General features: G+C 32.5%; 1 protein-coding gene across 1 annotated transcript in view; it reads left to right on the top strand.

Moving 5' to 3' along the window:
* Positions 1-220: 220 nt before the first annotated feature.
* The window catches only part of LOC147063619 (sodium-dependent neutral amino acid transporter B(0)AT3), a 69,849-nt gene continuing 43,978 nt past the window's right edge, over positions 221-26,091 (top strand). Inside the window, exon 1 of the mRNA XM_085959759.1 lies at positions 221-401. The gene's annotated coding sequence lies outside the window, so the exon portion shown is untranslated. The remainder of the gene's footprint in view (positions 402-26,091) is intronic.

Genomic DNA, 26,091 nt, shown 5'->3' with positions numbered 1-26,091 from the left:
ATGATTTTAAATGTGACCCAAATAAGGGACGTCCGTCGCAATTAATCATGTATTATTTTCAGAATTTCGCCCCATTGTCCCGTTGTCAACCCTGTCCCAAAAGGTTTCCATAATAAGCGCACGCATCTCCAAAACGTATCGACGACGTACAACCGCCACGATCGGGAGACCCTGTTCGTGAAAAGCCCTCGTTTTACTCAGTCGCTTCTAGCCCGCCATTTCGCTAGCACGCACGTTCAATTTCCCGCGCGATTTCTCATTTCATTTAAGACCCAAATTCAAATATAGAACACAATGCTTTTTTTATTTGATATTTAATGCTATTCAGTTGAATAATATACAGCCAGTTAGTGTTTTTTTTTGTGCACGATAAGAGATAAAACACCTCTACTTCATTATTGGTGAGAAAAAAAACTAGTCTTATAATAAAATTCATACGTTATTTGTATGTACTATTGTATTTTTGGTTATATAATAAATTAACTTATAATTTTGTCTTGTCTAGACGTGGACTAAAATATAATAAATACGACTGATGAATATTTAATTGTTTTAAAAAAAAATATTAGGTACCTCTGTTGTAGAGGGGTGGTGATTTTGCATACCTACGTATTGATTTATAATTAGTATTATCTTCATTCAAATTTTAAGGGAGGTTTGACTAAATTTATTCGCATCTGTATGAATAAAATATTTAGGTAGCCTCTGAATAAAAATAGGATTATGGAAATTTATTGGGGGAAAGCCAGATAACATTTTGGTAGAGTTCTTAAATGTTATATTATTACCATAATAGATAATATATGTATTGTAATATGTAAATATAGATTTGTAAGTTAACTCGGTATATTATACGTATATATAAGGATAAAGGTAAATCATCTGTACAAGAATATAGGATAACAGAAATCAATGTATATATTAATTTTTAAACTATGATTAAACATAGAATGAAGGCATGTTCAAACATTTTATTCCAAAGATTTTCTAATTATTTAAAAAACAAAAAACTCTCTGTTAAATATTTCTCCTTGTCTTGCATTTTCCTATATTACCATTCTTAGGGGTCGTGACCTCTTCTAACACTAAAACAAAGCTCTTTGATCCGTTTCTTTCACACTTCATAACCACAAGAGCTATTAACGAGTAAATCTCTGTGACTTATTATAATTGATTGTTCTACTAAGATTAAGTTATTTATAAGTCAACTTCATCACTTTATCAGTGGGGAAGGGTGGAGGTAGGCTGTTAAGATCCGACATAAATAGTTGACATTAAACTACTTTATCAGTCATTCGTATTTGGTTTTATTAAACTGATACTACAATTTAAAGATGGCGTCGGTTAGTTTTTAAAAATCAATTAAACCCTGCCTAAACCAAACTATCATAGTGTTTGTATGTTATGGGCGATTCGATAAAATAGTGCACACTTTTCATTCATACTTATTTGTTTTCGTTGAATTAAGAATACATATTGCACTGTTATTGGTTAGTTTTTTAAATTCTTTACGCCCTGCCTTAACCAAACCATAGCAGATAAAATATAAAAAATGATCTATGATTCAATTGCACAATTTTAGATATTATAGATAGACAATTATTTTTTGACTATTATCTCAATTTTAACAAACTAATTAACGCCATCTGTAAATTGTAGACTTAGTTCAATAAAAACAAATACGTATGATTAACAAAGTTTATTATGGACTACTTATGTCAGATCTTAATAGCCTACCTCCGCCATTCGCCACTGCATTTTATACAATACTCTAGAATACTTATTATTCTGCTGGTTCTTCTCAAATGAATTATGACTATGTCGTATATTTACACTTCTTCCCGATAAGTTTGATGGTTAAAAATTAAACATATAATATTGAAAAGGAATAAATATGAGGGAAGAAAAAAAGAATCTGTAAAATAATTAATAATATTTTCGCAGACAATCTGATAAAGTTAATAACATATTTGAAATAATTAATATGTTATTGTCTACGTGGGAAGCAAATTTAGGCTCTGAGGGTTTCGAACAAGGAAAGTAGAGCATGCTCCTTCCAGAATCAGTTCTGAGTTCCAAAGATGGAAAACCTTTAACAGACTGAGGATCATGGTAAGGAGAACTGAGAAAAGATAGTAGAGTGGAGGTTGATAGTTGAAAATCATGGATCCTACATGCTGAGAAAAATTGTGGATTATTTAAAAACATTTAGAATGGCACTCTGTAGTCAATTACATTGGAGACATTTATTATTTAAATATTTATAATTTGCCCAAGATAGCGACATTTAAATAAAATAAAAAAGTTTAAATTTAGAAAATGTATTAGAGCTGAATCGTAAAATGAGCATCCAAAACGAGCAATGATACAAAAAGACGATAAAGTAGTGCCATATCAAACTGGACCATTGATTGTTAGTCTCTCTCGTTAAAGCTAATGTCTTTTCCATCTGTATAGATAGTGATAGAACCTTAAATGATAAGTAAATGTGTGAAATTGATGCATTTTGAGATGACGTATTAGAGGGGGAAATGAAGATTTTCATGGATGGAAAAGATGTCAAATAAATCCGATTTTTTTAGAATTATTAACAACCATGTCCTTGCTTTTTCGTACAAGGTCGGTGTTAGTAATTTTGAACAATCACAAACACCCAGGCTTTGAGAAAAACACATAAATGTTGTGTCCTGACCGGGAATCGAACCCAGAACTCTCGGGTAGCTTACCTACTGCACCACGAGAGCCGCGAGTTATGAAAGAAATAAATATAAAATACCGATTAAAAACGATGTCTCTAGGGAGTTTAGCAGTTATTTGGCTAAATAACCAGAAGGGAAAGCAGTTATTTTAACAATACAGTCATCGTCAGCGAAAACATAAAAAAAGAGGGAAGGTTTGCTTACACAGTTGCTCAATCTGACAAATGACTACTAACCTCTGAATACCTTCAACTCTGTGGACAGCGGAATACAGGTATCGCTGGAGAAGCTTAAGGCTATACTTCAGCTGAGGCATGGTCTAAAAAGATTGTGACTAGGCGATGCGCGGATTGCGAACGAAATATAATTTGTCAGAAAAGTTCAACATGCGTCCTTTTTATGTTATGTTTGTTATAATATTCGTAATAATAATAGTATATTCATTGACATGTTTTCTTTTTAAGTACATACGTAAAGTATTTTAGTCATCTTTACACGATTTAAGAATATTTTCATCCGACGCCATGACAAAACGAATCGACGTGCAGATACCTCGACTATCGCTCTCCGAATGGCAACGCGGCCGTAATTTCGTTCCACATACAGTTGAAAATTATTTGCCGTTTCACTTATGTACGCTCTTAAGTAAAACATTTGAAAGGAGTCACGACCCTTAAAAGTTACCCCACATCCATATTATGTCCGTGGAGCTTAAAGAAAGAGCTTAAAAACGAAGAAATAAAATACATTTTAATGGATCAAGAGAATAAAGTGTATGGCAATTTCATTGGCTATTACCCGCACTTGTCGAAAGAGGTCTCATAAGGAGGAAAATAACTGTTTCATTTTCCTTTTGATAGCGTCGTAAGGGTAAATGTAGCGACTGTGCGTACATAGGTAATGTGAATAAGAATTTTTCGCTTTTCAGTACATTTAACACAGATATAATGGGTCAAGCTGAAAAGGCTTTTATGAACTCGAATTATAAGGTACTATATTCATTGATACAATAGTAGCTTAGTTATTAGGTAGGTAAGTATTTTTCTTATTTACTAGACTATAAAAGTTTTTTGATTTTACATAATATAATACTTATTCACTCTAAAATACAATGGCATTTTTTATCATCCAACAACTTTTAATAATATAGTGTTTATACAACTCATTTTATTGACATTTTTAAGACAGATTTATATTTATATAATAAGTCTATATAAATAAAAGTCATATATAAATAGAAATGATTACAAAACAATACAGTTTTTATGAAAACATCATTCATAAAATATTTTTTTTGTACACATATTTTGGTTTACGCCCGGGTTAGTATAACTACTTGTAATTTTTCTCATTTTACTCAACAAAATCGGTAGCTAAGCTAAGGGCTTGCGCAGACAGAGAGCGGTCGGAGTTCTGCGTTCAACCGACCGTTGACCGCTAACGTTCAGGGACAGCAGACAGGTGGCGGTCAACAATAAGCGTTCCATTTGTTTACAAACGTTGTACTGACACAAGCGCTGCATAATGCGAAACCGCTATATTCCGACTGCGAGTGGAAGTGAGAAAGCACCGCTGTTGCGTACTCACTCCCCCGTGTAGTTTCGCTCTATGTTGTGTGACTGCTCAAATTCCTATGACGGAACTGGACGGGAGGTACGGCGTTCTTTGTAATTCCGGGCATAGAACTCCAGAACTCTAGCGTTCCAATTGACCGGCGCGGTCTGACCGCCGGCTGTGTACGCATACAGTATGAAGTCCATACAGTACAAAGAACGCCGAACTCCGAACGCGGAACGCAGACCGCCTGACCGCGCTCTGTCTGCGCAAGCCCTAAGTGTTTCCTGTGAGCATATCACCTCAGTGAGTGTATTATTTTTTTTAAATTTCGTGTGTAAAATAGTCGTTGCCGAAAAATGTGACACAAACGCGTTATGATTTTTTGTTGTAGTTCCTGAAAATAAACGTATTATACGTTAATAATATCACCATTACCAGCCAGGTTTGATTATCTACTGGGTGAAAGCCTTTCCTGGTTCCCTTAATTCTTTTCGATCCCTAGTTATTCGCTGCCACGTGATGTAATCCAGTTGGATTACGGTGATTTAAAATGCTGATAAATATCATATGTTAGGTTATACAATAGAGCGACGAAATACTGGCATGATGTTTGATCAGCTAAGGAGCGGATATGAACAAAAATATAATTAAATTTTCAATAAAGATTTCTTGGTAGTGATCTAAAAATAAAATCCGTTATTTTGAGACAGATTTTTTTAAAATATACTTGTGTTGATAGTTAGTACAAACAGTAACTTGAAATGTACATAATTAAATTAACAATATGAAACATTATATACATAATTTGTGACTTGCTGGAACATTGGTTCCAATTTAGGTGAACTATTTTATATTTACTCGCTCGATTAGACTTGGCTTTTGGTTTTTTTTTCTGATAAATTTTATTTTTGCACTTACCTACTTATCTTTGGATCCATGTTTCTCATTCAAGCCATCAAACAATGAAATAACTTTAGTATATTACGGAAATTTTCCAACGGAACGGTTATTTTCCAACTACCTTTCTACAAGGCATGCTTACTTTTCACTCTCTTGAATCTCGTCGGTCTCTTCTGCTGTTGAAACACTTTTGCCTGTTATCGCGAGGGATGGTTTCCAATCCTGGTGTCCTAATGAATTTGAATTTCCATGCGCCTGTTAATTACCTACGTGGTCGCAGCCATGATTTATTCTGGATTGGAACCGTTTCCTCGTGTCAAGTCTATCAGGAACCATTAGCGAGGGGGGCAAGACTAATAAATGCGCTCCCTAAAGACATAGACATTTTCAATGATGTACTTTGCATTTTATTTTTGAAACTGTATTTTTCTGTATAAAATTGTATATTTTTCGTTCTCAAAAATTATATTTTTCTGTATTAAATTGTACTTAAGTATGTTTTGATTATTTTTTTTTTTTGTTATTATATATATATATATTTTTCTATATTCTCTTCTCTCTTGTAAGGGTAATGTTTGACTTATAATGTAAATCTCATGTTGTGTACGTCTTGAATTTAGATTTGTTATGTCCACAATGTTTTGTATTCTTAAATAAATAAATAAATAAAAAATAAATAAATATACATTTTGAATCGGTTTTGATTTTTATAATATAATATATAAATATATTATTTAAGTTAAAATATTGTAGATCCTTAGTTAAATACATCGACAGATAACTGAATTCTTTACGTGCCGTGGTAAACAACAAATTTTGTTTTTTGTTGTAAAAAATAACTTAATTGCTAAATATGATATAAAAACAAATGAATCACTATTGTCTATGGAAATATATTTTGACACATTATTAATTCTATTTTATACCGTGCAAAGAAGGTTCGTAATTCAAATATTATTTCTATAGATATTTTGTTGTTTTCGCTAGATACATAATTTAAAAAAAAATCACTAGACTGTTTACAAAGTGGTAGAGCAGATATCCCCATTAACAAAATTACACTCTTATTGAGACCCAGATGTTTCATTAAAGCCACCAACCACTGACATACGTTTAGTAGTTTTGCCAGAATTTTATGTAGGTTGCCTAATGAATTGTATGGTTACATGTAAATTGATAGATAGATTGATAGAAGATATTTCACCGTAGCACAGTTTGAGAGATGATCGTATACTATACGGTCTCCAATTTTATTAGATTCAATACAATTCAATTTTCATAGCCGATTTTGGCAAAATTCATGAATTTTCAAGAATGAAAACCTAACCTAAACTAACAAATAATCCAGTATATTGGCTATTTTCAATTGTTTTTTGCTGCTGACTTCCTGTAAACCGACAAGAACCGTGTTTTATTTAGACATAATTTTTTTATCAGTACTATACGACCCAAAGAGGTTGGACGGTCTTTAACACGCCAGTGCTCAAAACACGCCTGGTGTGTGACCATTAGATACATATACATTCACTGCTGACCAGTTAATTACCATATTTAATTATCATGCTAATTGCTACACGTCAGACGTGTCTTGAGCACTGAACGAGTGGTGGTAATTAACTGGTCAGCATTGACTGTGTTAATATACGACCATATATTTCCGATAAAACATTTCACGGTGTGTGATACGGCGAACTGCATACGTACAAATTTCCGGACACGAAATGTATATTAAAATTTATAAAATAATAAAATTCTATAGGGCATCATTAGAAAAGGGGAAATGGAGTAAGTCTATTCTACCATCACCACGAGAGGTGCCATGGTTTGTAGAGTCTCCTTTGACGAGGAATGAGCTTAAGTTAATACTGAGGCTAAAAACAGGGCGCACAATGGGCAAAAGATTTGATGTCATCATGGGAAGAAGCGAATCGCAGCTCTGCGACGAATGTCACGTTTTAGAGGGCATTGTACATATAGCACTACAATGCCCTAAATATGAAATTCATAGAGTACAGCTGCGAATTGCGGATATTTATGAGAATGTCGATGAATTGAAGGGTGTCCTGGCGGTGGGTAAGACGGAAGAGCTAGGCAAAATTGTAAAGTTATTTAACAGAATAGGAGTGAGGACCTGATCGACGGATCCCCTTCTATAAGAGAAGTGGCGATATGACAGCGAGTCGCAGTCAAAGCCTCGGTAAAACCACAAAAAAAATCCTGTATATATAAACTTAAATTTAATGCTTACTCAATTAATAGATAATAAAATTGCTTCCATCCATAATTTATTACAAAATTCCGTCAAACAAAAATTACAAAAGTCATCCATCACTCTGAAACCCCTAATTAACAAAATTTTGCTTTTCATGCATCAAATTTTGATTGATTTTTAAAATGTAAAGTTTTCTTGAGGGTTGATTCCATTAACCTTGCGTTGGGTGATCTTGCATAAATCGCGGCGTTGGCGATTTCCCCGTCCTGGGTGAAGGCTAGGTCACGTTCCGTATATAACCCCGTCAAGTGCAATGCCTTTGACGACGCTCGGTAATGTCTTACGTAGGATGTGGAGGCTTTGTGACAGCGTGAGAGCCTTTCTCAGCGTAGATAGTATACTGCGTAACATATAAATTAGATCTCTGTATAATTTTAAGGTTACGTATATTCAAACAAGTATATTTTGACGACGGGATCCCATAATTTATTTGATGAAATTCCACTTTCAAACAAATTATAAATAGGTAATTTATCAGAATATTACACTCTTTATGAAACATATATGATTTAAATTCTAATGGATTTAAGTTTTGTACTATTCCATTTGAGTCGTTTTTTGAGACCAGGCTTTCGCCTTTTGGCATCTTCAGGCACCAGCTACACTCACCAAAAGGCAAAAAAACACTCACAACAAATAAAATTTAACTCTAACTTATATAACCAATAAATCCAATTGCTGTATGCAAATACCACCAAAACATTACAAATAACTGCCAAATTTGTAGGCTACACACATTATTTAATATACGTGTATAATAATGGTGGTGAATGTGGTGGTATTAGTACGCAAATACAATGAATTCTATAAAGCATTTAAAATTGTATACCTTTACTGAAGTGCCCATCTATATATAAACTGAGTAATTAATTAAATTGCCAATTATGTACATTGTTCGTAAAACAATGTATACAAATGAGAATTAATTCTTGAATACAACAGTGTCTATGGCAAGGATTTCCGCGAGCTTACCTTCATTGAATATATTCAAATGGATATGATTTTGCTTCCTTAACCTAATATTCAAATCACACGGTACGATTCGACTCAATTTGAACTAAATCATAGACAGTGATAATTATGAATGGTTTGAATCGCATAAATAAACCATATATATTATATAAGTAATCAGTCGTTTCTGGTTATACAGTATTGCAACATGTCCAGATTAAAGGAGCGAATTCATTCTGGGTTGGTCGATTATTTGGGACGGTCATTACTTGAAATTAAATCTATGGTGCAGAGGGTTCAGAAGACACTGTTAATACGTATTCACTAGTAACTATATGGATACTATCCGCGGCATAATTTATCTCTCGGACTAATATTAATTGAATTGGGATTTACCTGGCAGAACTTCATTGTAATGATATAAAAAACAAAATCTTTGGTTAATTTTACGATATTTGAATTATTTATATTGACAGCTGTTTCTGGCTATAACTATATAATATAATTCAGAACAATCATAAGATTAGTAACATATTGTTATATTAAAATAATGTTTATATAATCATTACACATTGTAGTTTAAAAAAATATTACTTCACCTACAGAGAGAGACGAAATCTTTTTATTTATTCTATTATAATTATAGTGTTTCTTTGTAATACCCTCAATCACTGAAGGCTGTTGTGTCTGCTCACGAACTTGGGTGTTTGTAACGCGGTCGTACCAATGTACCCCTAAGATTCGGTGGAGACATCGATGAAGAAGAGACGCTTTACGTGGCTGGGATACGTGTTCCGGATGCCACCAAAGAGTGCGACACTTCGTACCCTTGTGACACAGCCTCACCCTGCAGCATTGCTACAAAAGTGACCTACGTGCTGCAGGTCTGACATGGCGGGAGGCGCAAGTGTTGGCGATGGACCAAGCGAAGTGTCGCGAACTTGTGCTTACCCTATTCCCCAATTCTGGGTCGTGACAGGGTGAAGAAGTAGAATATATAGTATATAATTACTGAGGATCGTGGGCATATCCTAGTTTGCTCACGATTCTCGTCCAGTTGAAAAACTTAAACCAATCAGATTGTTCTTGAGATTTTTTTCGTGTGAAAAAATAAATTATGTGTTACATGTCACACGCCAAAAATACACTCTGATCTGATTTTCTATAAGCGCCTAAAGAAGTATAACATCAAAAATGTAGAGAATTATTTACAAAAAAAATCTCTGTCAATATTGTATAACGTACCCATGCTAATCAACGTCTACATACTTTCTAATAGGAGAATTATTGACGATAGTACTCTCAATACGCTGGAATAATTGAAATTGGAATAATTCACAATTGTCGACAGGAATCGCATATTGTGGTGTAATATGACAATGGCGGTAATCTAATAAATAAGGGATAAGTGCTTCCAACGGTGAATGAATTAATTTTGAATGGGTTAACACAGGTTCAAAATAATACCACTGTCATTACAACTTAAATGGTTCTTTCATTATATTATAAATACTTGTTTATTGCCAATAAGTTTCATGTAAATGCATAAGTTTTCATAATACAGTAAACTCACGATTATCCTTGCATGATTTTTTTAATCGCTCGCTTTTATGTTTACGTATTCTGCATTAAAGCATATTGAAAACGGACAATACCTTTATGATGTGTTTAAAATATGATTTAAAGTTTTCATATAACCTTTTTTGAAATAATTGCTATCGATTCAATAGGCTAAAACATCTCTTAGCATAGACATTTTTAAAACCATGTTATTTTTCTTCTTAGATTTTCTTAGTTCATGCCCATTCCTTATATTGTGTTGCTCGCGTCTTCTGATATCATTCCTGCAACTCTATAGATGGTATAGGACTGGGACAACTGGACGCCAGGAAAATTGGGCGCTGAACTGTCTAATGAAATAAATATACGATTTTATACAAAAAGTAGACGAAGAACTTATCTACTACTTAGTAAACATAAATAATTTTGAAAAACACTTCTGAGAAAATATATCATAACCAATAGAAAAAATCTTTTTGGAAAAAGTAAGACACTCCGGCAGGGAATCGAACCCTGCATCTCCTGGGTTTACGCCTTGTCCGTGCATTACCTCTATGCTACAAGGTGACATACTTATTGCGACAAATTTTAACTATTGGCCTTTTAAATATCTTCTAATCAGCGCTCTTCCAAATCAAGCTACTTTGGCAATCGGTTTTCAAAAAGATATTTTCTATTGGTTATAATATATTTTCTCAGAAGTGTTTTTCAAAATTATGTATTTTCAATAATTAGAATGGTACATTCTTAAATCTTGTGAATTATTCATTGAATAAAAGAAATAGTTAATTAGTACTTAGTAGTTTTAATTCATTTTGCTCTTAACATAATGTTTTTTTATTGTGGATTGATAATTATCATGCCTGAGGCTTTGTACTCGTATATAAATAAAATAACAATCTCTCCGCTGGAAGTTAAACATGTGCACAATAAATCATTATTTACCTGTGCATATTTAAATTCTCACCAAGTATTAAATAATAGTTTTAAATAAATATTTTTAACCTATAACTCACAAACGTATATTTATTTCCGAATTTCAGTCATTTGCGTGGCGCCCAGTTGTCCTGGCGCCGAATCGTCCTAGACCCGTTGGTATTTAGTGGTCTTGCAAAATACCGGATTCTGGTTGGCTTAAAGAGAGTACAGAAGCCCGTAGCATATGGCTGAGACAGGTTCAATGTAGCATGATGTTCACCTTACATTTGACGAGGGGTTGCAAGGTCATATTTCATACCTTTACATTGCTGTCAATTCTATGCCACAGCACACCTGGTATCTATCACAAAAAAATGTTAGCAAAGTGTAACATACGTTTGCTCGAAAGTTACCATGATTTACTACTGTACTGTAAAACAGGGGGAATTTGGTTATAATCGAGTACAACTGTACTTCCCAAATATTTCTCACTGCGTTAGATAATAATTGAATATATTATAATATAGAAAAATACCAGGTGGCAGTGCCACCTGTCAAAATTCTTGTCGATGCACTCAATGACACTATTTTTTATGTCATAAGCAAACCAATATAAAATAATAATATTCGTAGCTAAAGAACGCAATTTGAATACCAATGTAGTATCTATTTTGATAAATCCGGTGTATTTTACGTCAGTATGCATGTGAGCGAAATTTGTATACCTGACTAAGCGATCGAGTGCAGCCCGCATGAGAGGGATGCACATGGATTTTTTATTTGTGCAATCGCGCAACAAAGACGCATTTTTTTCATGAAAATTTACGTACGTCCGATAGATACAGCTTTTGTGTTACAGATAGACATCTCTAGCCTTGATTATATTCTTATGATTATACTCTCTCACACAGATTTACATAGGTAAAATGTTTTTTCTCACCTTACGCCTTTTAATATTTATACTCTATTTCTCTCTCGTGTAGATATTTTTTTCCTTCTGAGTTACAGACAGACAGATACATCAAGACAAATATATAATGTAATAACCGCTAGTGTTGGTGTATATTGTGTACGGGTAAACGTAATTAATTATATACCTTACTTACGAGTAAATTAATTTAAATGCCGCTATAATCTTATTAAGGAAATATATCGCGATAGTTATATCGCATAACACGACCCCTAAAATGGTAATTACGCGGCGTAGACAGTTGTCAATTAAACGGGGGTAAAACAGATGGCACTAATTCAGTCGGCCAGAGTCCGTCGGCATTTATTTTGGCGGAGAAATTATGTATTCCAGTCGGCGTCGCGACGACCCCTTCCCCGATCCGAACCCAAACCCAAACCGGGAAAACTTTCGTAGCTTATTTCAATTTATAAATTAAATTGCCGGGCGTTTATGTTTAGCAGACAGCCATTTTTATAATGTAAAAGTTAAACGCCGTTTTTCAATCAGCTTTTTGAATTATATGTTTCAACTTTTGCACATGCAGTCGAACTTGGTTATTACGAGAAAGATGAGACCGACTGAATTTGCTTGTTATAAGCATTACACATTTTTTTTTGTTATATAACGTTTTTCGCGCTACGTTCTATTTAAGCATAGAACATAAAAAATCTGAAAACCATCGTAAAAATCCCCGAAACAAGCTTGGCATTTTAGGCACTGGTAGGTACCTACTGACTTCGCAAAGATTGGATTTTTTACATGCAATTTCAACGATATGCGTGGATAATTTTTCAATTTTATCGGCAAAAACACCAATCAGGTACTTAACTAGTGTCATAAACGTAATTCGTAATTCGATTTAGGGTCGAAAATGTTGTTTTTAAATGATCGAAACATTAACAGTTTTGTTCGATATACCCGAGAAGGAGCTCGTTATAAAAGTGAATAAATATATGGAGAAAATCATAAACTAAAATGTCAACGAATGTTTCCTCATTACATCCGATATCTCGCTATTTCCGTGAACGTAATAACCAAGTTCGACTGTAGTTAAAATGTTTCGCGGTTCAATTTTATTGAGAATCGCTGAATTAGCTGTACTTTGATAGAGCAATTTACAGCTGTTTGCAAATACGAGAAATACTTACCTCTAGACGACAAAGTACCTACGATTTAATTACTTATCTTGACTCCAATTAGTTAAGCAAATAAGAAAGCGAGTGTACAAATACAGAGTCTCCGTTGCTGTTTTCCACGGAAATATTTACCAATTCATTGAGCTCAATCTCAAACGATCCATTTCAAAGGCTTCCAACACTTAACTGCGACCACGCAATTACCAGAGAGCGGAAATAGAATTGTAATATAGCTTGTAACTAGGGAATCCAATCCCGAGCCAAAATTCTGATCCCGGGATATCGGCATTACAAGTTGACAATCCCGGGATCCCGGGAGTGGTCCCGGGATTGGCATTTTTTTCCATTGTTAATATAAAATTTTTATATTTACAAATAACATTAAGAAAATTGGTCAAAAATAAATCTAGTAAATTTATACTATTTAAGACATTTATTTTTAATATTGTATACGTTCAATCTTGGAAATACACAAGTTTAATGGAGTAAATAATATTGTTATATAAATAATAATGTGAATTTAATATGAGATTGCTGTTTCTGATAGTAAAGACATAATGAATGGATTAGAGAGATTTAAAATAATAAAGCAAATAATCATGGTGTACTTATGGCCTTTCCGCTTCATAAATCTAATTAGTCAGCCAAATATGAAACTGCCGTAAAACGTATGATATCATGGCGGAATTACTTTGTTAAAAGTGCGAAGCATTGTTTTTTTTCCAATCTTTCTCATTTTTAATAATTTATGTGAAAAAATAAAATGAATCGGCGACCTACACATGGGTATAAATCAAACTTCATTCAAACTCAGTTTATTTATAATGTAGTTATTCTTTATTAATAGTATTTTTTTTGTTATATTTTCGTTTTTATTTTATTTTCCATAAAAATTAATAAAAAAAATCAATTCCGAAATCCCGGGATTATGTTTATTAATCCCGGGATTCATAGGTATCGAAAATAGCTCTGGATCCCGGGATTGGAATCCCTACTTGTAAATATGTTACAAGACAAAATGTTTTCAAGGAAATGTGAAAGAAGAAATTAATATTTATTCTAAGTATTATTATTGAAAGTGTTTCTCTTTATAGATGGAATTTTGATTTAGCAAATAATTATTACTCAATTTATTTGAGTAAGCATTTAATTGCTGGGAATTATTTTAAAATCGAGACGTAATAAAATTGAATTAAATTGTATCAAAAGTAGGTGATTCTGTATTATAGTCCCGTGACTGGAGAATAAAAAAATGTATTAAGTTATTTTTATATATTATGATGGTAAAGTTTTACGGTAGTGAATCATGACACCTTACAAATGGTCAGAGCAACCGAATGCTGAGCTTCGAGAACACAATATGTGTGGGTGATGGAGGTAACTGAACTGTCATTTATTTATTAATGTATCTAGTATTGCAGTGCCTGGCAATAATTATAGACGTGGGTATGGAATCCATATGGGACTCGCGCTATCATAATTGGCCCAAAAATTGTAATGTTACAAGCTTAAATCTTGTGAATTATTAGCATATGCATGTACGTTATAACTAAAATTTTCAGAGATCCTGACACCAGTTAGTAATTAATTCTGATTGTTTGATTCACAAACAGTTATTATGTTAATATACATATTTATCAATAATATCTTATTTTTAAAATATGGAATCTAAATAAATAATAATTTACAAGATAAAAAGAACTTCTTTATATACCACGTTTTTAAATTTTCTGTTGAATCATATAAACTTGACAATTCTATGTATTAATAAAAACTTTTTATTGTACTTGATAGAAATACTGAATAAATATTATAGAATATTGAAATGTCAGTTTGACATTTCATATTGCTTTCCATAGTAACGCACGTATATATTAATAATTTAGTTGCTAGGACCCCCTTAGCAACCGACAATAATAACTTTCCATAGAAAACAGAATTAACTGAAAATGAATTCAATTCTGCTTAAAAATGGCTAGAATTATTAAAACAATGCATTGTCGTCGTGTTCTGATATATTCTAAAAGTTTCAAATGTCTAGCTAGTCGGGAAGTTAGTTAAAAATCTTCAATCGTCCAATAAAAATCTTGGACAAACAAGAAAAAAAAATACTGGACACACAAGAAAAAATCTGTACCAGACAAACACGAATACGAGCTAATAAAACGTGGTAAAAAATGAGTCCACACATTGTGTTATATTTTGATTAAAAGCAAGCAAATGACATGATAAAATAAAATAATGAGTTCAAATTGTAATGAACAATAGTTAAAATGAAATGCCAACTAGTTTATCGATAGAACATGAAATTATAGTACTTTTTAATCTCAAAGCGTATAGACTCGGCTTTCGGTTAACTTGAACTTCTGCAAGGAATTGCCTCATCTCATAATTAACTTTAATAAAATGCCATTGTAACCTCGATTATAATATGAAAATATAATATTTGGGCGCCTGTATAAAAGTGTGTATTTTACAAATTGAAATGAACAATGAAATAAGAACATTGCGTAGATTTGTTAAAAGAGTCATTTAATTATACAACACAATTACGTACAACATTTAAATTTTGAAATGATACAAAAAAAATATAGAAAATTAATACAACGTTGAGATATATTCGATTGGTACGGTGAAATACAGTCTAAATGGTTTTAAATTGTACTTAGCTTTAATTAGATTGAAGGCTGCATATTTAGCTTGGCTGGATCTGTTTGTTCATTTCCCCGTCCGAAAGGGAAACATCAAAAGTGGCGTAGAACTGTTATTTAAAATTATACCGGGAGATATCCATCCTGTATCGATTCTAATCTTGGAGTGTTCTACTTCTTGGGTCCTGACCCCCTCCACATAACAGATTATTGCATCATCTTCCAAAAACGGGAAGATTTCTTATTGTTTGATTTTTATAACGGTTATTGTTTTAAGCAGGGTTGACACTCAATATCAACAAGATTGTGAAAAATTTATTGTTATTTGTTAATTAATTAACGGTATTTATTTAAGTTTGCGTTACAAGATGTATCCATGTCATATGAAATGTAACATGACAATTGTTATAGGTTTATTAATACATAACCTGCAAGTAATTTTGCATTTCAGATTTAATTGTAGTAAACAATACATGTCTTGAAATCATTCTGAGATTTATTGAGTTCGCGCTCAGCTGCAAAAAGACCTAGATCAGTGTTGTATACTATATAATGAAATAAAAATCACGTAATATTGAAAAAATATTACGTAAGTGAGTCATCATCATCATCAGCCGGGGTCAATCCACTGCTGGATGAAGGCCTCCCCAAGCTTTCTCCAACTCTCTCGGTCCTGTGTCATTCGCTGCCACGTATTTCCGCCGAACTTTACCAGTTCGTCAATCCAGCGGCTTTTAGGGCGACCCTGTGGCCGTTTCGTACCCCTTGGGTACCATTGGATGACGGCATTTATCCAGCGGCCGTCCTTTTGGCGAGCAATGTGCCGCGCCCATCTCCATTTCAGCTGTTTGGCAACGTCTATTACATCGCGTACTCTTGTCTGCTTCCTAACCCATTCGTTTCTCTTACGGTCCTTTCGCGTGATGCCCAACATGCACCTCCCCATGCCTCGCTGTGTGACTCTTAGCCTTTGGACATCTCTCGTGTTGAGGGTCCACGTCTCGCAGCCATACGTGAGCACGGGTAGCACACATTGGTTGAACACATTACGCTTAAGACATAATGGTAGGTCACTCTTGAATATACTATTCAGACGTCCGAAATCACTCCATCCCAGCTTTGTTCTTCGAGCAATTTCATCGTGCATGCTTCCGTCTATGGACACCTGCTGTCCGAGATAGATGTAGCTGCTGACTTGCTCGAGTTGGGTGCCAGAAATACAGATAATCGCAGGGTCCAAAAAACAGTTCCTCATCACTTTTGTCTTTGAGACATTTATCTTTATACCGACCGTTTGACTGACATCCGCAAGTTCTTGCATTCTACCTTGGAGGTCTTTCGGGTCTTGTGAGAGTATAACAATATCATCTGCAAAGCGCAGGTGACTGAGGTGCTCTCCGTTAATTGAAACACCTTTTTCATCCCAATCAAGTTTCCTAAATAAGTCCTCAAGAGTAGCGGTGAATAATTTAGGTGAAATGGTATCACCTTGCCGGACACCTTTGTTAATGGGGAATTTACATGACCGTTTGTGGAGTTTCACGCATGCTGTGGCATTACTGTATATACTGTTCAATATGTTTATGTAGCGTCTGGAAATTCCTTGGTTGCTAAGGGCGTCTAAGTAACCAAAGTAAAAGTCAATAATAGACTTCTATTTTGATTTAATCTGTTGACGACATGGAAAATATTAACATTCTTATATAATGTTGCAGTTATTCACAAAATTCAAAAAATCACTCTTTTTACAGTCCAAATCATTTGATAATATATTAGTAATTAAATATCTGCATAAATCGTCACTCAATTATTATGATTTTAACAAAATTTAGTGAAGATATTCTACTGAATGATTGAAAATTATTATAATCCATATATTATAAACTATCTTAATTTAATTCAAATGATTTCACCACATCAATTAGTACCTCCCAATTAAATTCACGTTATAGCACGCGAACGAAGATTTAATATTACGTAGGCCGTAGAGAGTCTACGCCAGACGTAGAGCTAAGGCGTATAATGAAATTAATGATGTGTATCGCAAATTTCTCAATTAATTGCAACATTTTGATTAAACATAACGTATATAAATTAATATAGTCCATGATTTTATTATTTTTTATTGAAGTTTATTAGAATTTAACGCATTTTATTGAAATATATTACGTACATTTTTCATAACACTATATGAAGGGCCTAGTTTCAAAAGCCCCTAAAATGGTTTTTGAACTTTTTTAGTTAGATATGGAGTTAGATGGATATTTTTGTGACCTATATGATGGCCAAAGATTGAAATTTAAAAAAACGCCAAAATTAGGGTAAATTTCAGAACCCGCTAAAATGGTCGGGTGTGCTTTTCAAATACCGCTAAAATGGAAAGCCAAAATACTCCATAGAATGTAACGAATTAAAAAATAAATACATAAAGTTCACAGATTTAATAGATATGATTTTTTCTCATTTTTCTCAAAACTACCTAAAATCGTTTTTCTCATTTTTCTCAGTACTACCTAACATCGTTTTAGGGGCTTTTGAAACTAGGCGCTTCATATATTGTTAATATAAAGGCTTAAGTACATCAAATGTTATTAAACCAGTAATTCTTATTATTTAAAAATAAACCCCAAGAAAATGAATTTATTAATAGTATAAAAAAGCGACACCAAACAACAACCGATTAAACCTGTGCCAATATAAATATTTATTAACATGCGTCAATAAGTAATGGGAGCAGTACTGGGAAATAAAATCAGGAATTAAGATAACAAAGAGTGTCTTTATTAAAATCAGACGCCTCCTTATCAATCGAGATCTTAACCTTTATTTAAGACTGCATATGTTTCCCTGTTATTTTCTTTCAGTCATTTTCTATGGTATGGACACTAAAGTAAGATATGTCATAACAGGGTTGAGGATTTTGAGATTTTACTGAATAGACGCATCCTCAAAATTTCTTATACTAATTGGGTGATAAATGCTGATGTTCTCAATCGAATGGGGAAGGACTAAAAAGTTATGCGTAATATCAAGGCCAGACAACTACAGTACCTTGGCCACATTGTGAGAGAATAAAATACACAATTCCCTAAATTTTTTTATTGGAGGAAATATTAATGATAAACATAGCAGAAGACGACGCTGTATCGATCGAAAAATACAATTATGAGTATGGAGAAATATGGAATAAACTTTAACACGTGTTAAAGAATATGTCATAAGAATGAGAATTTTCAATATTTTCAATAGTTACGTCTGGATCATAATAATATGTATTAAAGTTTATAATGTAAATGAAACGGGCATATAATATTGATAATATTTGAGGTCACTCAGCGGGCTCTGTATTTTGGCGTTTTATGGTCTGATCATCATTAAGTTATAAACTAAAGCTAACTTTAAGTATTCTGTGTTCGCACTACTCGATGACTCTAATTATTGATGTTGCTATTTTTCTGTTACCTGGAATATTATCAATATGATTTTTGACATAACTAATTTCAGTATCACAGGAAAACTATTTAGCGTGGTTACGCATATGAAAAATATTTTATTTACATAATTCATCATTGTTTAAAAAATAAATCATACCGTGTTTGAATTTATTTATAGAATTAGAATAAATACAGAATTATAGTCGTAATTCATATTTTAAGCCTTGATTGTGTTTTGCTGAAAGTCGTATATTCTGCTGCGTCATAAACAACGGGCGATAATATGAAAAAAAAACAACGGATTATTTAATAACGCCCCGTCAAAGTTTTGTTAACTTTTTGCAGGAGCTTTTTAAACATAGGTACGTACGATTTATTTCAAGAGAACAATATAAATAGAAAATATCGTGGGCGTACAGGCAAAGGTCACTAACTCCAGTTTTGATGAAATTGAGATTTTATGTCATTATATAGAAAAAGCAATGCTGCTTGACTGGCAGAAGTCACGATTTAAGATTATTGAACATATAAAAAAATAAAATTAATGAATAACTCAAAAAATAAAGATTTTACAACCATTTTAAGAGTACCAAAAACACAAAACATTGATTATCTCAGAACTATGTATTTGGAGTTAGTGACTTCTGCCTGTATGCCCACGATATTACACTCAGTAATTTTATTAATTTATTTTAAAAATCAATTGTGATTTAATAAAACAGAATGGCTTATAAATAGGTTAACATTATTTTTATAAATTGTATTACTATTTATGTAAGTGTGTTACTCGAAATTTATACGAAGAAAAAATATTCAAATATTTAGAAAATAGTCTTCACATAAACTAAATAATACAAAATAACATAACGTTTCAAATTTAAAAATACAAGTAAAATTAGTTTTTACTACTAGTCAAATAAAAGGATGAAATTTTAGAAACCGAAACAATATTTCTACGAAAAAAATAATTCTTAATCGTGGCTAATGTCACTATGGTCGGCTATGGTCACGAAATATTTCAGATTTGTCAAAAATAAAGTATGGCATTTCTGTGAAAATTGTCGTTTTAACACAGGTAATGCTGACCTTTTAATTACCATGTTTAAATAACACGTTGCTGCCCATATTCAAATCCAGAAATGTCCACAGAAAAACTAAGACCCGGCTCTATAAAACCGTCATACGCACAGTCGTTGCATACGGGTGCGAGTCATGGACGCTAAATGTGAAAGCAACTGAAATGGTGGATTGCTTTGAGAGAAAGATCCTGAGGCGGATATACGGACCCACGAATGATGGTGGGGAGTGGAGAATTAGGTACAACACGGAACTATACCGCTTATACCAAGATTCAAAACTCTCCACCTTCATAAAACTCCAGAGGCTAAACTGGGCAGGCCATGTCACGGATACCGAAAAAGATCCTCGAAGGAAACCCAGGGGGGAAAAGACCAGTGGGAAAGCCACGCACACGATGGGGTGACAACATTACAAAAGATGCCAACCAGCTGCTAAAAATCATGAACTGGAAAATACGTGCGGAGGACCGTTCCGGCTGGAGGACGGCGGTGGAGGAGGCCAGGGCTCGACTTGAGCTGTAGCGCCATCGAAGAAGAAGAAATAACACGTTAATTATATATAATGGCCAATTGCTCTAAACGCGCCAGTCGCAGTGTTAGCAATAAATGAACCCATATCAATAAAATCGAATATAAGAGTATATGAATTGATAATAATTACTATTGTGTTTTATTTTTTCAATCGGCATTAATCATATGTAAAAATTAAATATAAAATAATAAAAAATGCGATCCATTGTAATGTTTTATTGCTGAAAATCATTTACAACGATGTGTCCAACTAAGAGGTAGGCCTACATTGGATTGATTATGATATAAGAGAAATTATTGGTTTTTGCATAATTAATCATGAAAATGATAATATATTTTGTTTAAAAGATATACAACATACCATTTATATCTTCTTTATCTATATAATAATTCTTGCCCTTCATCAAACTGAATTTGAATTTAAAAATATTATTTTAATTAATTTAACCGCAAAGGAAAGCAAAATGTATATTCCGTCGATACACCTATTTAGTTTTGAGTATCATAATAATCTATTGATAAGTGAGAACTATTAGTTTCCATACTATAAATATACCATTTGACAGTAATGTTGTTGATCATTAAATTTGTGAAAACTATCTATTTCTGATGTCGCTTTCATCTTTTTCAATGTTGTTGGCACTAAGTGACAGTCTATTTTATTGTGCGAATATATAATATTCCCTTTTATGATTATGATTTATAATTAAATTGAAATATACACGAATAAATATATAATATATTATATTAAAGTATGTAAAGACGTTAAAACCAACCCTAGATGTTAATCCATCGATTAAGAAGATGATATCGAATTTATGGACATATTTTCGATTGCCCCAAAATATTGAGCATAGCCCTGTTTTACGTCCCTACCCTACTATACATACGATATTTTTCGTGTTGATTTTTACGTTGAAAACTTCTTAGTCCATGATTCAGTAACTCTATTTCGAATAGTTTGTATATTGACATGTTTAATGCCTCCCTTAATGCGCTCAAGCACAGCTTTTACAGTTGTATCTATCTAATTTGTCTTTTATATTATTTTGTACTAATCCTTTGTTTGGCTGTTTTTATTATTACCACGTTTTTTCTTAGCTCGTATTCTTATTTGTCTGGTGGTTGTTTATCCAGTACAAATCTTGCAATCGATTTTTAACTAACTTCCCGACTAGTCAGGCATTTGAAACTTTTAGAATATATCAGAACACGATGCCAATGCATTCTTTTAATACTTTTAACCATCTTTAAGTAGAATTGAATTCATTTTCAGTTAATTCTGTTTTGTATGAAAAGTTATTTCGGAAGAAATCCGTAAGCCAATCCACTATTATTGGTTGCTAAGGGGGTGGTCCTAGCAACTAAGTTATTAATATATACGTGCGTTACTATGGAAATCAAAATAACATTTCAGAATTCTATATTTGATTGTTTGTTGCAAAATAGCAAAAAAATGTTTTTGTTGACAATTGCCTTATTTGTCCTAAATTATTAATATATAGAATTGTCGAGTTTATATGATTCAACAGAAAATTTAAAAACGTGGTATATAAAAAGTTATTTTTATCTCGTAATTATTTTTATATCATTCTAATCTACATATCCCATCTATGCAGATTACTAAAATTTACAACCAGCAGATGGAGCTATTATAATTGTTTGTGCCGTTTATAAATAAATAATTGTATAAACGATATTGTCACAACTATACAGTTAAATACTATATGCTGTGTTTTTAATAATGAAATCAATAATTGAATTGTAGTAGATTTTTGGGTTTCCACCGTGTGTTCTTCTTCCTTCTTTCCTCAACGTTTTGGGCTCGTTGCAGAGACCATTATAAAGAGATGATATGAAACGTCGAGGAGAGAAGGAAGAAGGACACATGGTGGAAACCCAAAAATCTACTACGATAAAAAACAACCGTGAAAGCCTCAAATATTAAATAATTGAATTCATAAGGTATTAGTTTGTTTGTTTACCTTTGTTAAAAATCGTGCTTGATATCAGGTAATCTGATCGATTTTTAATTATCGTCCGCTTTCTTACTTCCATTCTACTAACTGGATTCCGATACGCTAGCCTTCATAAAATTGTTAACAGAAACTATAGGAAGTTTGCAAAATCCTTCGGAACCTTTTTATCTACATGCTTTCAAATTATTAAGTAAACATCGGTTTAGTTTGTATTAAATTTAAACCAAGCTGGTTAAAAAATAGTACCTATCTGAGAAGACATGATATAAATAAATATAATCAATATGAATCGATAAACATTAAAAAGGAAAATATTTTTGATTTGATTTGTGGTCTACGAAAATACTAGTTTATATTATGTGGATAATCAATCATTACATTTTCTCTTATTTGGTTTGGATCTACTGTTAAATTATTAGAAAACATTATATTTGATTTCACTTAACAAGTATATTATATTTGTAATTTTGAAATATGGCTGTATAGACGCATCCTCAGAATTTCTTTGACCGACCGAGTGACTAAAATGGATGTTCTAAAACGAATGAGAAAAGACCGAGAAGTTTTTTTTAATATCAAAATAAATATAAAAAAAAAACTGAAGTATCTCAGCGAGAGGGAGTGATGTTTTATCTCTTTTTATTTCTTTTATTTGTACCTACATCGTATTTTGTGAATATTTATACTATCGTTAAAATGTAGTTTGATAAAATTTTTCGAAGAACGATTTTGAAATATTCGTAGAAATAAACTGGGTTTTTAATTTTAGTCATTAATTAAAAATAATTTCGAATTGTAGATTCATTTGTGGCAAACTTGTCAATACACCTGTATATATATTACGGTACCTACGTTGTAGAGCTTGAATACTGATAATCCATTCACTGATGTGGTCAGTTTAATAGGATAGGTACTCGAACGAATACATATACAATGTTAACAATTGCGAGTGTTACCAAAACTGGCACTAGACTCAGTTTGGGTGAGTGTTGAAATAGTACCCCCCTCGTAGTGAAATACTTTCGCACATTAAAAAAATGTTCTTACTATAGTATCCGTGAGTTTTTGACACTTCAGATTGGCGTGTATGATGTTTTGTGATGAATAACATCATTTGAGTTTTTTATGTGTACCTATTTTTTTTTTTGATAAACACAAAAAATAATATAATGTGCTTTAAATAAATGTCAAAACATACTATCATTCAATTTTCAAAAGTATATGGTAGACGTGGGCAAATGCGGCTCCCAATATCTCTTATAGGTATTTTCATTCCTCATTATACTTGTATTTTCAAAAGTTTTATATAGCAAAAGGGCGGACGTGCTCAGCGAGGATCAAAATGTAGCTTTTATTCTATTTTTAAAGCATGACCCTGGATATTCCTTAAACGTTGTAGATACTATATTTATGCAATTTTGAAGCCTTATTATCCTTTATATTTATTTTAAACATTTGATGACTGCATAAAGTATTTTTATTACATAAAATAGTATTCTTTTAAACCTCGCGCATTAACATCATTTTACTCTATACTTCAATTATTATACATTTGAAGATAATTCTAAAGATACTAATTATAAGCTATGTCTTTGACCATTCAAGTGTGATAAACATCCTACGAATAATGATTGCTTTATTTATTGACCTAAGAGTAAGGTAGTGTTTTTTTGAAATACGCCATTTTTTTGGCATTCCTCAGTGGTTAAGCTACAACATACGGCCGTAGCCATAAATTGACAAACTATAATTGAAGTATGGAGTAAAATGATGTTAATGCGCGAGGTTTAAAAGAATACTATTTTATGTAATATAAATACTTTATGCAGTCATCAAATGTTTAAAATAAATATAAAGATAATAAGGCTTCAAAATTATATAAATAGATTATCTACAACGTTTAAGGAATGTCCAGGATCATGCTTTGAAAATAGAATAAAAGCTCCATTTTGACCTACGCTGAGCATGTCCCCCCTTAATACTGCATGAGAACTTGACTACGGTGTGGCTCTTTATATATCATATAAAAATCCAGAATGTCGCTCTCGTTGACTTCATATATGCCCATCCCTGGTATATGGTATTCATTTTTATATATCTAACAATAACCAGAAACTGATACCGTTCTGTAATATAAAAGTTACAGACCAATTTCTTTGGACGCAATAATAAAGAAATAAGTCTAAATGTATCGCTTTATACGCGTTTTATTAAAAGCAAACGTTTCAAAATACATTTGTTTTATATCTGCTTGCTGAAAATTGTGTTTAATAAAAGTCTCATTTTGCTACCCATTGAATTAGTAAGCGGCCTCTCAGTACATTCTAGAAATTCCATTAGTCAGCATGGTTAGACTTTATTATGAAACAGATGAGTAAACATTTTCAGACTTTAAAAGCTCCTTCGCCGGGTATTCAGAGCTTTTATTTTATTTCATGAAAGCTGTATTATGAAAAATAGTTTAGATTAATAATACTCGTAGACTATTTTACTGATTGTTTAAAATATTGATTAACCCACAGTACTGTAGCGAATTGTTATTTTTTTTTAAGGTTATCACATCCGTGTGGAAACACTAAAACAGCGCTTATGCCGTATATTGACAACAGCGGGCAGCACTTTATTTGTGACGGTGACCGGACAAAACAAAACAGCCAGGGGAAAAATGAAACATTAATTTTTGTGGAATCTATTTATTAATTAAATTTTAAACGAAATACATATACTTATATATAAATATTTAATATTTAAAAAGAAATCAATTTTTAAATGAAATCATCAAGGTATAATAATATATACTTTCATTTTTTTTTTACAGTACCGTTATTTTGAAATTAAAGCATTTTTATATATATAGAGTATATAAGATTGTATAATGTAATCACTGCATGTTGGCCATTTGGCGTAAATACCTCAATTAATTTGTTTGATTTCGATAATCATGCACGACTATTGCCACTCAATTACTAAGGGTCTCATACTTTTTATTTATAACTTCAAGGCGACCTGTATGGGCTAATAATAATCGGGGTGCCGGACGAAATCAAAAATCACGAAAAAAATGGTTTTTTGTCTCTCCTGTAAAAAAATGCGCAATCGTAACACTTATCTTGAATTGCGCAAATTTTACAAGAGAAACAAAAACCTTTTTTTTTTGTAAAAAATGGGTTTTTGTCTCTCCTGCGAAAAATTGTGCAACCTTAACACTTATTTTGAATTGCACAAATTTCACAAAAGAGACAAAACCATACATTTTGTAAAATTTGCGCAATTCCAGATAAGTGTTGCGATTGCGCAATTTTTTGCAGGAGAAACAAAAAAGCATTTTTTTATCTCTCCGAATCTCTTAATTATTTTTCGGGATTTCGGCTTTCGGGATTTCGGCTTTCGGGATTTCGACCCAAACTCATCCTAAGCTGGCCGGCAACACCGAGCTAATTTTATTTGAGGCTTTCTAGCGATTAGTAATGCA

This window comes from Rhyacophila brunnea, unplaced genomic scaffold, assembly GCF_057557595.1.
Source record: "Rhyacophila brunnea isolate RB1 unplaced genomic scaffold, BYU_Rbru_1.0 scaffold_9, whole genome shotgun sequence".
NCBI classification, from domain to species: domain Eukaryota; kingdom Metazoa; phylum Arthropoda; class Insecta; order Trichoptera; family Rhyacophilidae; genus Rhyacophila; species Rhyacophila brunnea.
The sequence above is the reverse complement of the archived record's forward strand: the minus strand, read 5'-3'. Positions and strand labels throughout refer to the sequence as shown.